This window comes from Oncorhynchus keta, unplaced genomic scaffold (assembly GCF_023373465.1).
Source record: "Oncorhynchus keta strain PuntledgeMale-10-30-2019 unplaced genomic scaffold, Oket_V2 Un_contig_17873_pilon_pilon, whole genome shotgun sequence".
Lineage (NCBI taxonomy): Eukaryota > Metazoa > Chordata > Actinopteri > Salmoniformes > Salmonidae > Oncorhynchus > Oncorhynchus keta.
The window spans coordinates 220,788-235,907 of NW_026280624.1; the positions used below are offsets into that span (position 1 = coordinate 220,788).

The following is a 15,120-nucleotide window of genomic DNA, read 5'->3' on the forward strand; positions in this document are numbered from 1 at the left end:
CAAGTGTCCCCACTGAAATCATGTCAACATGTATTTACTTTCATAGTGTATTGAACTGATATCATTTATCATTTAAGGGAGATCTATTGGCACCATGAACAGGGGGTTATTGTGACGGGGGTATGAACAGGGGGTTATTGTGACGGGGGTATGAACAGGGGGTTATTGTGACGGGGGTATGAACAGGGGGTTATTGTGACGGGGGTATGAACAGGGGGTTATTGTGACGGGGGTATGAACAGGGGGTTATTGTGACAGGGGTATGAACAGGGGTTATTGTGACAGGGGTATGAACAGGGGGTTATTGTGACAGGGGTATGAACAGAAGGTTATTGTGACAGGGGTATGAACAGAAGGTTATTGTGACAGGGGTATGAACAGAGGGTTATTGTGACAGGGGTATGAACAGGGGGTTATTGTGACAGGGGTATGAACAGAAGGTTATTGTGACAGGTATGAACAGAAGGTTATTGTGAGGGGTATGAACAGAAGGTTATTGTGACAGGGGTATGAACAGAAGGTTATTGTGACAGGGGTATGAACAGGGGGTTATTGTGACGGGGTATGAACAGAAGGTTATAGTGTGGCGGGTATGAACAGGGGGTTATTGTGACGGGTATGAACAGGGGGTTATTGTGACGGGGTATGAACAGAAGGTTATTGTGACAGGGGTATGAACAGGGGGTTATTGTGACGGGGTATGAACAGAAGGTTATTGTGACAGGGGTATGAACAGGGGGTTATTGTGACAGGGCTATGAACAGAAGGTTATTGTGACGGGTATGAACAGGGGGTTATTGTGACAGGGCTATGAACAGAAGGTTATTGTGACAGGGGTATGAACAGAAGGTTATTGTGACGGGTATGAACAGAAGGTTATTGTGACAGGGGTATGAACAGAAGGTTATTGTGACAGGGGTATGAACAGAAGGTTATTGTGATGGGTATGAACAGAAGGTTATTGTGACGGGTATGAACATAAGGTTATTGTGATGGGTATGAACAGGGGTTATTGTGACAGGGGTATGAACAGAGGGTTATTGTGACAGGGGTATGAACAGGGGTTATTGTGACAGGTTTGAACAGAAGGTTATTGTGACAGGGGTATGAACAGAAGGTTATTGTGACGGGTATGAACAGAAGGTTATTGTGACAGGTATGAACAGAAGGTTATTGTGACAGGTATGAACAGAAGGTTATTGTGACAGGGGTATGAACATAAGGTTATTGTGATGGGTATGAGCAGAAGGTTATTGTGATGGGTATGAACAGAAGGTTATTGTGACGGGTTTGAACAGAAGGTTATTGTGATGGGTATGAACAGGGGGTTATTGTGACAGGTTTGAACAGAAGGTTATTGTGACAGGTATGAACAGAAGGTTATTGTGACAGGTATGAACAGAAGGTTATTGTGACAGGTATGAACAGAAGGTTATTGTGACAGGTATGAACAGAAGGTTATTGTGACGGGTTTGAACAGAAGGTTATTGTGACAGGTATGAACAGAAGGTTATTGTGACGGGTTTGAACAGAAGGTTATTGTGATGGGTATGAACAGGGGTTATTGTGACAGGTTTGAACAGAAGGTTATTGTGACAGGTATGAACAGAAGGTTATTGTGACAGGTATGAACAGAAGGTTATTGTGACAGGTATAAACAGAAGGTTATTGTGACAGGTATGAACAGAAGGTTATTGTGACGGGTTTGAACAGAAGGTTATTGTGACAGGTATGAACATAAGGTTATTGTGATGGGTATGAACATAAGGTTATTGTGATGGGTATGAACAGAAGGTTATTGTGACGGGTTTGAACAGAAGGTTATTGTGATGGGTATGAACAGGGGGTTATTGTGACAGGTTTGAACAGAAGGTTATTGTGACAGGTATGAACAGAAGGTTATTGTGACAGGTATGAACAGAAGGTTATTGTGACAGGTATGAACAGAAGGTTATTGTGACCGGTATGAACAGGGGGTTATTGTGACAGGTATGAACAGGGGTTATTGTGACAGGTATGAACAGGGGGTTATTGTGACAGGTATGAACAGAAGGTTATTGTGACAGGTATGAACAGGGGGTTATTGTGACAGGTATGAACAGAAGGTTATTGTGACAGGTATGAACAGAAGGTTATTGTGACAGGTATGAACAGAAGGTTATTGTGACAGGTATGAACAGAAGGTTATTGTGACAGGTATGAACAGAAGGTTATTGTGACAGGTATGAACAGAAGGTTATTGTGACAGGTATGAACAGAAGGTTATTGTGACGGGTTTGAACAGAAGGTTATTGTGACGGGTTTGAACAGAAGGTTATTGTGACGGGTTTGAACAGAAGGTTATTGTGACAGGTATGAACAGAAGGTTATTGTGACAGGTATGAACAGAAGGTTATTGTGACAGGTATGAACAGAAGGTTATTGTGACAGGGGTATGAACAGAAGGTTATTGTGACGGGTTTGAACAGAAGGTTATTGTGACGGGTTTGAACAGAAGGTTATTGTGACAGGTATGAACAGAAGGTTATTGTGACAGGTATGAACAGAAGGTTATTGTGATGGGTATGAACAGAAGGTTATTGTGACGGGTATGAAAATAAGGTTATTGTGACGGGTATGAAAATAAGGTTATTGTGATGGGTATGAACAGGGGGTTATTGTGACAGGGGTATGAACAGGGGGTTATTGTGACAGGGGTATGAACAGGGGTTATTGTGACAGGTTTGAACAGAAGGTTATTGTGACGGGTATGAACATAAGGTTATTGTGATGGGTATGAACAGGGGGTTATTGTGATGGGTATGAACAGGGGTTATTGTGACAGGTTTGAACAGAAGGTTATTGTGACAGGTATGAACAGAAGGTTATTGTGACAGGTATGAACAGAAGGTTATTGTGACAGGTTTGAACAGAAGGTTATTGTGACAGGTATGAACAGAAGGTTATTGTGACAGGTATGAACAGAAGGTTATTGTGACGGGTTTGAACAGAAGGTTATTGTGACAGGTATGAACAGAAGGTTATTGTGACGGGTTTGAACAGAAGGTTATTGTGACAGGTATGAACAGAAGGTTATTGTGACAGGTATGAACAGAAGGTTATTGTGACGGGTTTGAACAGAAGGTTATTGTGACGGGGGTATGAACAGGGGGTTATTGTGAAGGGGTATGAACAGGGGGTTATTGTGACAGGGGTATGAACAGGGGGTTATTGTGACAGGGGTATGAACAGAAGGTTATTGTGACAGGGGTATGAACAGAAGGTTATTGCGAGTGACAGGGGTATGAACAGGGGGTTATTGTGACGGGGTATGAACAGAAGGTTATTGTGACAGGGGTATGAACAGGGGGTTATTGTGACAGGTATGAACAGAAAGTTATTGTGACGGGTATGAACAGAAGGTTATTGTGACGGGGGTATGAACAGAAGGTTATTGTGACGGGGGTATGAACAGAGGGTTATTGTGACAGGGGTATGAACAGGGGGTTATTGTGACAGGTATGAACAGAAGGTTATTGTGATGGGTATTAACAGGGGGTTATTGTGACGGGGTATGAACAGAAGGTTATTGTGACAGGGGTATGAACAGGGGGTTATTGTGACGTGGTATGAACAGAAGGTTATAGTGTGGCGGGTATGAACAGGGGGTTATTGTGACGGGTATGAACAGGGGGTTATTGTGACGGGGTATGAACAGAAGGTTATTGTGACAGGGGTATGAACAGAAGGTTATTGTGACAGGTATGAACAGAGGGTTATTGTGACAGGGGTATGAACAGAAGGTTATTGTGACAGGGGTATGAACAGAAGGTTATTGTGACGGGTATGAACAGAAGGTTATTGTGACAGGGGTATGAACAGAAGGTTATTGTGACAGGGGTATGAACAGAAGGTTATTGTGACAGGGGTATGAACAGAAGGTTATTGTGACAGGTATGAACAGAGGGTTATTGTGACAGGGGTATGAACAGAAGGTTATTGTCACGGGTTTGAACAGAAGGTTATTGTGACAGGTATGAACAGAAGGTTATTGTGACAGGTATGAACAGAAGGTTATTGTGACGGGTTTGAACAGAAGGTTATTGTGACAGGTATGAACAGAGGGTTATTGTGACAGGTATGAACAGAAGGTTATTGTGACAGGTATGAACAGAAGGTTATTGTGACGGGTATGAACAGAAGGTTATTGTGATGGGTATGAACAGAAGGTTATTGTGACGGGTATGAACAGAAGGTTATTGTGATGGGTATGAACAGAAGGTTATTGTGACGGGTATGAACAGAAGGTTATTGTGATGGGTATGAACAGAAGGTTATTGTGACGGGTATGAACAGGGGGTTATTGTGACAGGTATGAACAGAAGGTTATTGTGACGGGTATGAACAGAAGGTTATTGTGACGGGTATGAACAGAAGGTTATTGTGACGGGTATGAACAGGGGGTTATTGTGACAGGTATGAACAGAAGGTTATTGTGACGGGGGTATGAACAGAGGGTTATTGTGACAGGGGTATGAACAGAAGGTTATTGTGATGGGTATGAACAGAAGGTTATTGTGACAGGTATGAACAGAAGGTTGTTGTGATGGGTATGAACAGAAGGTTATTGTGACAGGTATGAACAGGGGGTTATTGTGACAGGTATGAACAGAAGGTTATTGTGACGGGTATGAACAGAAGGTTATTGTGACAGGTATGAACAGAAGGTTATTGTGACAGGTATGAACAGAAGGTTATTGTGACAGGTATGAACAGAAGGTTATTGTGACAGGTATGAACAGAAGGTTATTGTGACGGGTATGAACAGAAGGTTATTGTGACAGGTATGAACAGAAGGTTATTGTGACGGGTATGAACAGAAGGTTATTGTGACAGGTATGAACAGAAGGTTATTGTGACAGGTATGAACAGAAGGTTATTGTGACGGGTTTGAACAGAAGGTTATTGTGACGGGGGTATGAACAGGGGGTTATTGTGACAGGGGTATGAACAGGGGGTTATTGTGACAGGGTATGAACAGGGGTTATTGTGACAGGGGTATGAACAGGGGTTATTGTGACAGGTTTGAACAGAAGGTTATTGTGACAGGGGTATGAACAGAAGGTTATTGTGACAGGTATGAACAGAGGGTTATTGTGACAGGGGTATGAACAGGGGGTTATTGTGACGGGTATGAACAGAAGGTTATTGTGACAGGTATGAACAGAAGGTTATTGTGACGGGTTTGAACAGAAGGTTATTGTGACAGGTATGAACAGAAGGTTATTGTGACAGGGGTATGAACAGGGGTTATTGTGACAGGGGTATGAACAGGGTATTATTGTGACAGGTTTGAACAGAAGGTTATTGTGACGGGGGTATGAACAGGGGGTTATTGTGACGGGGGTATGAACAGAAGGTTATTGTGACAGGTATGAACAGAAGGTTATTGTGACAGGTATGAACAGAAGGTTATTGTGACAGGTATGAACAGAAGGTTATTGTGATGGGTATGAACAGAAGGTTATTGTGACAGGTATGAACAGAAGGTTATTGTGATGGGTATGAACAGGGGGTTATTGTGACGGGGGTATGAACAGAAGGTTATTGTGACAGGTATGAACAGAAGGTTATTGTGACAGGTATGAACAGAAGGTTATTGTGACGGGTATGAACAGAAGGTTATTGTGACGGGTATGAACAGAAGGTTATTGTGACAGGTATGAACAGAAGGTTATTGTGATGGGTATGAACAGAAGGTTATTGTGACGGGTATGAACAGAAGGTTATTGTGACGGGTATGAACAGGGGGTTATTGTGACAGGTATGAACAGAAGGTTATTGTGACAGGTATGAACAGAAGGTTATTGTGACGGGTATGAACAGAGGGTTATTGTGACAGGTATGAACAGAAGGTTATTGTGACGGGTATGAACAGAAGGTTATTGTGACAGGTATGAACAGAAGGTTATTGTGATGGGTATGAACAGGGGGTTATTGTGACAGGTATGAACAGAAGGTTATTGTGACGGGTATGAACAGAAGGTTATTGTGACAGGTATGAACAGAAGGTTATTGTGACAGGTATGAACAGAAGGTTATTGTGACAGGTATGAACAGAAGGTTATTGTGACGGGTATGAACAGAAGGTTATTGTGACAGGTATGAACAGAAGGTTATTGTGACAGGTATGAACAGGGGGTTATTGTGACAGGTATGAACAGAAGGTTATTGTGATGGGTATGAACAGGGTTATTGTGACAGGTATGAACAGGGGGTTATTGTGACAGGTATGAACAGAAGGTTATTGTGACAGGTATGAACAGAAGGTTATTGTGACAGGTATGAACAGAAGGTTATTGTGACAGGTATGAACAGAAGGTTATTGTGACAGGTATGAACAGAAGGTTATTGTGACAGGTATGAACAGAAGGTTATTGTGACGGGTTTGAACAGAAGGTTATTGTGAAGGTATTATTGTGACAGGTATGAACAGAAGGTTATTGTGACAGGTATGAACAGAAGGTTATTGTGACAGGTATGAACAGAAGGTTATTGTGATGGGTATGAACAGAAGGTTATTGTGACAGGTATGAACAGAAGGTTATTGTGACAGGTATGAACAGAAGGTTATTGTGACAGGTATGAACAGAAGGTTATTGTGACAGGTATGAACAGAAGGTTATTGTGACAGGTATGAACAGAAGGTTATTGTGACAGGTATGAACAGAAGGTTATTGTGACGGGTATGAACAGAAGGTTATTGTGACAGGTATGAACAGAAGGTTATTGTGACAGGTATGAACAGAAGGTTATTGTGACAGGTATGAACAGAAGGTTATTGTGACAGGTATGAACAGAAGGTTATTGTGACAGGTATGAACAGAAGGTTATTGTGACAGGTATGAACAGAAGGTTATTGTGACAGGTATGAACAGAAGGTTATTGTGACAGGTATGAACAGAAGGTTATTGTGACAGGTATGAACAGAAGGTTATTGTGACAGGTATGAACAGAAGGTTGAACAGAAGGTTATTGTGACAGGTATGAACAGAAGGTTATTGTGACAGGTATGAACAGAAGGTTATTGTGACAGGTATGAACAGAAGGTTATTGTGACAGGTATGAACAGAAGGTTATTGTGACAGGTATGAACAGAAGGTTATTGTGACGGGTATGAACAGAAGGTTATTGTGACAGGTATGAACAGAAGGTTATTGTGACAGGTATGAACAGAAGGTTATTGTGACAGGGGTATGAACAGAAGGTTATTGTGACGGGTATGAACAGACAGGTATGAACAGAAGGTTATTGGACAGGGTATGAACAGAAGGTTATTGTGATGGGTATGAACAGAAGGTTATTGTGACAGGTATGAACAGAAGGTTATTGTGACAGGTATGAACAGAAGGTTATTGTGACAGGTATGAACAGAAGGTTATTGTGACAGGTATGAACAGAAGGTTATTGTGACAGGTATGAACAGAAGGTTATTGTGACAGGTATGAACAGAAGGTTATTGTGACAGGTATGAACAGAAGGTTATTGTGACAGGTATGAACAGAAGGTTATTGTGACAGGTATGAACAGAAGGTTATTGTGACAGAAGGGTATGAACATGAAGGTTATTGTGACTGGTATGAACAGAAGGTTATTGTGACAGGTATGAACAGAAGGTTATTGTGACAGGTATGAACAGAAGGTTATTGTGACAGGTATGAACAGAAGGTTATTGTGACAGGTATGAACAGAAGGTTATTGTGACAGGTATGAACAGAAGGTTATTGTGATGGGTATGAACAGAAGGTTATTGTGACAGGTATGAACAGAGGTTATTGTGTATGAACAGAAGGTTATTGTGACAGGTATGAACAGAAGGTTATTGTGACAGGTATGAACAGAAGGTTATTGTGACAGGTATGAACAGAAGGTTATTGTGACAGGTATGAACAGAAGGTTATTGTGACAGGTATGAACAGAAGGTTATTGTGACAGGTATGAACAGAAGGTTATTGTGACAGGTATGAACAGAAGGTTATTGTGATGGGTATGAACAGAAGGTTATTGTGACAGGTATGAACAGAAGGTTATTGTGACAGGTATGAACAGAAGGTTATTGTGATGGGTATGAACAGGGGGTTATTGTGACGGGGGTATGAACAGAAGGTTATTGTGACAGGTATGAACAGAAGGTTATTGTGACAGGTATGAACAGAAGGTTATTGTGACAGGTATGAACAGAAGGTTATTGTGACAGGTATGAACAGAAGGTTATTGTGATGGGTATGAACAGAAGGTTATTGTGACAGGTATGAACAGAAGGTTATTGTGACAGGTATGAACAGAAGGTTATTGTGACTGGTTTGAACAGAAGGTTATTGTGATGGGTATGAAGAGAACAGAAGGTTATTGTGACGGGTATGAACAGAAGGTTATTGTGACAGGTATGAACAGAAGGTTATTGTGACAGGTATGAACAGAAGGTTATTGTGACAGGTATGAACAGAAGGTTATTGTGATGGGTATGAACAGAAGGTTATTGTGACAGGTATGAACAGAAGGTTATTGTGACAGGTATGAACAGAAGGTTATTGTGACAGGTATGAACAGAAGGTTATTGTGACAGGGGTATGAACAGAAGGTTATTGTGACAGGTATGAACAGAAGGTTATTGTGACGGGTATGAACAGAAGGTTATTGTGACAGGTATGAACAGAAGGTTATTGTGACAGGTATGAACAGAAGGTTATTGTGACAGGTATGAACAGAAGGTTATTGTGACAGGTATGAACAGAAGGTTATTGTGACAGGTATGAACAGAAGGTTATTGTGACGGGTTTGAACAGAAGGTTATTGTGACAGGTATGAACAGAAGGTTATTGTGACAGGTATGAACAGAAGGTTATTGTGACAGGTATGAACAGAAGGTTATTGTGACAGGTATGAACAGAAGGTTATTGTGACAGGTATGAACAGAAGGTTATTGTGACAGGTATGAACAGAAGGTTATTGTGACAGGTATGAACAGAAGGTTATTGTGACAGGTATGAACAGAAGGTTATTGTGACAGGTATGAACAGAAGGTTATTGTGACAGGTATGAACAGAAGGTTATTGTGACAGGTATGAACAGAAGGTATTGAACATGAACAGAAGGTTATTGTGACAGGTATGAACAGAAGGTTATTGTGATGGGTATGAACAGAAGGTTATTGTGATGGGTATGAACAGAAGGTTATTGTGACAGGTATGAACAGAAGGTTATTGTGATGGGTATGAACAGAAGGTTATTGTGACAGAAGGTTATTGTGGGTATGAACAGAAGGTTATTGTGACAGGTATGAACAGAAGGTTATTGTGACGGGTATGAACAGAAGGTTATTGTGACAGGTATGAACAGAAGGTTATTGTGATGGGTATGAACAGAAGGTTATTGTGATGGGTATGAACAGAAGGTTATTGTGACAGGTATGAACAGAAGGTTATTGTGATGGGTATGAACAGAAGGTTATTGTGACAGGTATGAACAGAAGGTTATTGTGACGGGTATGAACAGAAGGTTATTGTGACAGGTATGAACAGAAGGTTATTGTGACAGGTATGAACAGAAGGTTATTGTGACAGGTATGAACAGAAGGTTATTGTGACAGAAGGTTATGAACAGAAGGTTATTGTGACAGGTTTGAACAGAAGGTTATTGTGACAGGTATGAACAGAAGGTTATTGTGACTGGTATGAACAGAAGGTTATTGTGACAGGTATGAACAGAAGGTTATTGTGACAGGTATGAACAGAAGGTTATTGTGACAGGTATGAACAGAAGGTTATTGTGACAGGTATGAACAGAAGGTTATTGTGACAGGTATGAACAGAAGGTTATTGTGATGGGTATGAACAGAAGGTTATTGTGATGGGTATGAACAGAAGGTTATTGTGACATGAACAGAAGGTTATTGTGACAGGTATGAACAGAAGGTTATTGTGACAGGTATGAACAGAAGGTTATTGTGACAGGTATGAACAGAAGGTTATTGTGACAGGTATGAACAGAAGGTTATTGTGACAGGTATGAACAGAAGGTTATTGTGACAGGTATGACAGAAGGTTATTGTATGAACAGAAGGTTATTGTGACAGGTATGAACAGAAGGTTATTGTGACAGGTATGAACAGAAGGTTATTGTGATGGGTATGAACAGAAGGTTATTGTGACAGGTATGAACAGAAGGTTATTGTGACAGGTATGAACAGAAGGTTATTGTGACAGGTATGAACAGAAGGTTATTGTGACGGGTATGAACAGAAGGTTATTGTGACAGGTATGAACAGAAGGTTATTGTGACAGGTATGAACAGAAGGTTATTGTGACAGGTATGAACAGAAGGTTATTGTGACGGGTTTGAACAGAAGGTTATTGTGACGGGTATGAACAGAAGGTTATTGTGACAGGTATGAACAGAAGGTTATTGTGACAGGGGTATGAACAGAAGGTTATTGTGACGGGTTTGAACAGAAGGTTATTGTGACGGGTATGAACAGAAGGTTATTGTGACAGGTATGAACAGAAGGTTATTGTGACAGGGGTATGAACAGAAGGTTATTGTGACAGGTATGAACAGAAGGTTATTGTGACAGGTATGAACAGAAGGTTATTGTGATGGGTATGAACAGAAGGTTATTGTGACAGGTATGAACAGAAGGTTATTGTGATGGGTATGAACAGAAGGTTATTGTTGGGTATGAACAGAAGGTTATTGTGATGGGTATGAACAGAAGGTTATTGTGACAGGTATGAACAGAAGGTTATTGTGATGGGTATGAACAGAAGGTTATTGTGACAGGTATGAACAGAAGGTTATTGTGACGTGGGTATGAACAGAGGGTTATTGTGACAGGTATGAACAGAAGGTTATTGTGACGGGTATGAACAGAAGGTTATTGTGACAGGTATGAACAGAAGGTTATTGTGATGGGTATGAACAGAAGGTTATTGTGACAGGTATGAACAGAAGGTTATTGTGACAGGTATGAACAGAAGGTTATTGTGACAGGTATGAACAGAAGGTTATTGTGACAGGTATGAACAGAAGGTTATTGTGACAGGTATGAACAGAAGGTTATTGTGACAGGTATGAACAGAAGGTTATTGTGACAGGGGTATGAACAGAAGGTTATTGTGACAGGTATGAACAGAAGGTTATTGTGATGGGTATGAACAGAAGGTTATTGTGACAGGTATGAACAGAAGGTTATTGTGACAGGTATGAACAGAAGGTTATTGTGACAGGTATGAACAGAAGGTTATTGTGACAGGGTATGAACAGAAGGTTATTGTGACAGGTATGAACAGAAGGTTATTGTGACAGGTATGAACAGAAGGTTATTGTGACAGGTATGAACAGAAGGTTATTGTGTATGAACAGAAGGTTATTGTGACAGGTATGAACAGAAGGTTATTGTGACAGGTATGAACAGAAGGTTATTGTGACAGGGTATGAACAGAAGGTTATTGTGACAGGTATGAACAGAAGGTTATTGTGACAGGTATGAACAGAACATTGTGACAGGTATGAACAGAGGGTTAGACAGGTATGAACAGGGGGTTATTGTGACAGGTATGAACAGAAGGTTATTGTGACAGGTATGAACAGAAGGTTATTGTGACAGGTATGAACAGAAGGTTATTGTGACAGGTATGAACAGAAGGTTATTGTGACAGGTATGAACAGAAGGTTATTGTGACAGGTATGAACAGAAGGTTATTGTATGAACAGGGGGTTAGGTATGAACAGAAGGTTATTGTGACAGGTATGAACAGAAGGTTATTGTGACAGGTATGAACAGAAGGTTATTGTGACAGGTATGAACAGAAGGTTATTGTGACAGGTATGAACAGAAGGTTATTGTGACAGGTTTGAACAGAAGGTTATTGTGACAGGTATGAACAGAAGGTTATTGTGACTGGTATGAACAGAAGGTTATTGTGACTGGTATGAACAGAAGGTTATTGTGACAGGTATGAACAGAAGGAACAGGTATGAACAGAAGGTTATTGTGACAGGTATGAACAGAAGGTTATTGTGACAGGTATGAACAGAAGGTTATTGTGATGGGTATGAACAGGGTTATTGTGACAGGTATGAACAGAAGGTTATTGTGATGGGTATGAACAGAAGGTTATTGTGACAGGTATGAACAGAAGGTTATTGTGACAGATATGAACAGAAGGTTATTGTGACAGGTATGAACAGAAGGTTATTGTGACGGGTATGAACAGAAGGTTATTGTGATGGGTATGAACAGGGGGTTATTGTGACAGGTATGAACAGAAGGTTATTGTGATGGGTATGAACAGGGGTTATTGTGACAGGGTATGAACAGAAGGTTATTGTGACAGGTATGAACAGAAGGTTATTGTGACGGGTATGAACAGGGGGTTATTGTGACAGGTATGAACAGAAGGTTATTGTGATGGGTATGAACAGAAGGTTATTGTGATGGGTATGAACAGGGGTTATTGTGACAGGTATGAACAGAAGGTTATTGTGACGGGTATGAACAGGGGGTTATTGTGACAGGGTATGAACAGGGGTTATTGTGACAGGTATGAACAGAAGGTTATTGTGACAGGTATGAACAGAAGGTTATTGTGACAGATATGAACAGAAGGTTATTGTGACAGGTATGAACAGAAGGTTATTGTGACAGGTATGAACAGAAGGTTATTGTGACAGGTTTGAACAGAAGGTTATTGTGACAGGTATGAACAGAAGGTTATTGTGACTGGTATGAACAGAAGGTTATTGTGACAGGTATGAACAGAAGGTTATTGTGACAGGTTTGAACAGAAGGTTATTGTGACAGGTATGAACAGAAGGTTATTGTGACTGGTATGAACAGAAGGTTATTGTGACTGGTATGAACAGAAGGTTATTGTGATGGGTATGAACAGAAGGTTATTGTGATGGGTATGAACAGAAGGTTATTGTGACAGGTATGAACAGAAGGTTATTGTGACAGGTATGAACAGAAGGTTATTGTGACAGGTATGAACAGAAGGTTATTGTGACAGGTATGAACAGAAGGTTATTGTGACAGGTATGAACAGAAGGTTATTGTGACAGGTATGAACAGAAGGTTATTGTGACAGGTATGAACAGAAGGTTATTGTGATGGGTATGAACAGAGGGTTATTGTGACAGGTATGAACAGAAGGTTATTGTGATGGGTATGAACAGGGGGTTATTGTGACGGGGGTATGAACAGAAGGTTATTGTGACAGGTATGAACAGAAGGTTATTGTGACAGGTATGAACAGAAGGTTATTGTGACGGGTATGAACAGAAGGTTATTGTGACAGGTATGAACAGAAGGTTATTGTGACAGGTATGAACAGAAGGTTATTGTGACAGGTATGAACAGAAGGTTATTGTGACGGGTTTGAACAGAAGGTTATTGTGACGGGTATGAACAGAAGGTTATTGTGACAGGTATGAACAGAAGGTTATTGTGACAGGTATGAACAGAAGGTTATTGTGACAGGTATGAACAGAAGGTTATTGTGACAGGGGTATGAACAGAAGGTTATTGTGATGGGTATGAACAGGGGGTTATTGTGACGGGTTTGAACAGAAGGTTATTGTGACAGGTATGAACAGAAGGTTATTGTGACAGGGGTATGAACAGAAGGTTATTGTGACGGGTATGAACAGGGGGTTATTGTGACAGGTATGAACAGAAGGTTATTGTGACGGGGGTATGAACAGAGGGTTATTGTGACAGGGGTATGAACAGAAGGTTATTGTGATGGGTATGAACAGAAGGTTATTGTGACAGGTATGAACAGAAGGTTGTTGTGATGGGTATGAACAGAAGGTTGTTGTGATGGGTATGAACAGAAGGTTATTGTGACAGGTATGAACAGGGGGTTATTGTGACAGGTATGAACAGAAGGTTATTGTGACAGGTATGAACAGAAGGTTATTGTGACAGGTATGAACAGAAGGTTATTGTGATGGGTATGAACAGAAGGTTATTGTGATGGGTATGAACAGAAGGTTATTGTGACAGGTATGAACAGAAGCTTATTGTGATGGGTATGAACAGAAGGTTATTGTGATGGGTATGAACAGAAGGTTATTGTGACGGGTATGAACAGAAGGTTATTGTGAACATGAACAGGGGTTATTGTGACAGGTATGAACAGAAGGTTATTGTGACGGGTATGAACAGGGGTTATTGTGACAGGTATGAACAGAAGGTTATTGTGACAGGTATGAACAGAAGGTTATTGTGACAGGTATGAACAGAGGGTTATTGTGACAGGGTATGAACAGGGGTTATTGTGACAGGTATGAACAGAAGGTTATTGTGACAGGTATGAACAGAAGCTTATTGTGACAGGTATGAACAGAAGGTTATTGTGACAGGTATGAACAGAAGGTTATTGTGACAGGTATGAACAGAAGGTTATTGTGACAGGTATGAACAGAGGTTATTGTGACAGGGGTATGAACAGGGGTTATTGTGACAGGTATGAACAGAAGGTTATTGTGACAGGTATGAACAGAAGGTTATTGTGACAGGTATGAACAGAAGGTTATTGTGACAGGTATGAACAGAAGGTTATTGTGACAGGTATGAACAGAAGGTTATTGTGACGGGTTTGAACAGAAGGTTATTGTGACAGGTATGAACAGAAGGTTATTGTGACAGGTATGAACAGAAGGTTATTGTGACGGGTATGAACAGAAGGTTATTGTGACGGGTATGAACAGAAGGTTATTGTGACGGGTATGAACAGAAGGTTATTGTGACAGGTATGAACAGAAGGTTATTGTGACAGGTATGAACAGAAGGTTATTGTGATGGGTATGAACAGGGGGTTATTGTGACGGGTATGAACAGAAGGTTATTGTGATGGGTATGAACAGGGGTTATTGTGACAGGTATGAACAGAAGCTTATTGTGACAGATATGAACAGAAGGTTATTGTGACAGGTATGAACAGAAGGTTATTGTGACAGGTATGAACAGAAGGTTATTGTGATGGGTATGAACAGGGGTTATTGTGACAGGTATGAACAGAAGGTTATTGTGATGGGTATGAACAGGGGTTATTGTGACAGGGGTATGAACAGAAG

General features: G+C 40.7%; 2 long non-coding RNA genes across 7 annotated transcripts; both read left to right on the plus strand.

Moving 5' to 3' along the window:
• Positions 1–1,068: 1,068 nt before the first annotated feature.
• Positions 1,069–3,206, plus strand: LOC127919921 (uncharacterized). The gene is made up of 4 exons (XR_008104532.1): positions 1,069–1,353; positions 1,743–2,209; positions 2,916–3,084; positions 3,164–3,206. It is a non-coding gene; the product is annotated as an uncharacterized LOC127919921 (long non-coding RNA).
• Positions 3,207–12,397: 9,191 nt separating this feature from the next.
• On the plus strand, positions 12,398–14,794 carry LOC127919922 (uncharacterized). Of its 6 annotated transcripts, none has more exons than XR_008104538.1 (3): positions 12,398–12,439; positions 14,009–14,086; positions 14,758–14,794. It is a non-coding gene; the product is annotated as an uncharacterized LOC127919922 (long non-coding RNA). The 6 variants fall into 6 exon arrangements; XR_008104534.1 differs by having other exon boundaries at positions 14,732–14,768; XR_008104537.1 differs by lacking the exon at positions 14,758–14,794 and adding an exon at positions 14,693–14,742 and having other exon boundaries at positions 14,009–14,073.
• The last annotated feature ends 326 nt before the right edge of the window (positions 14,795–15,120 follow it).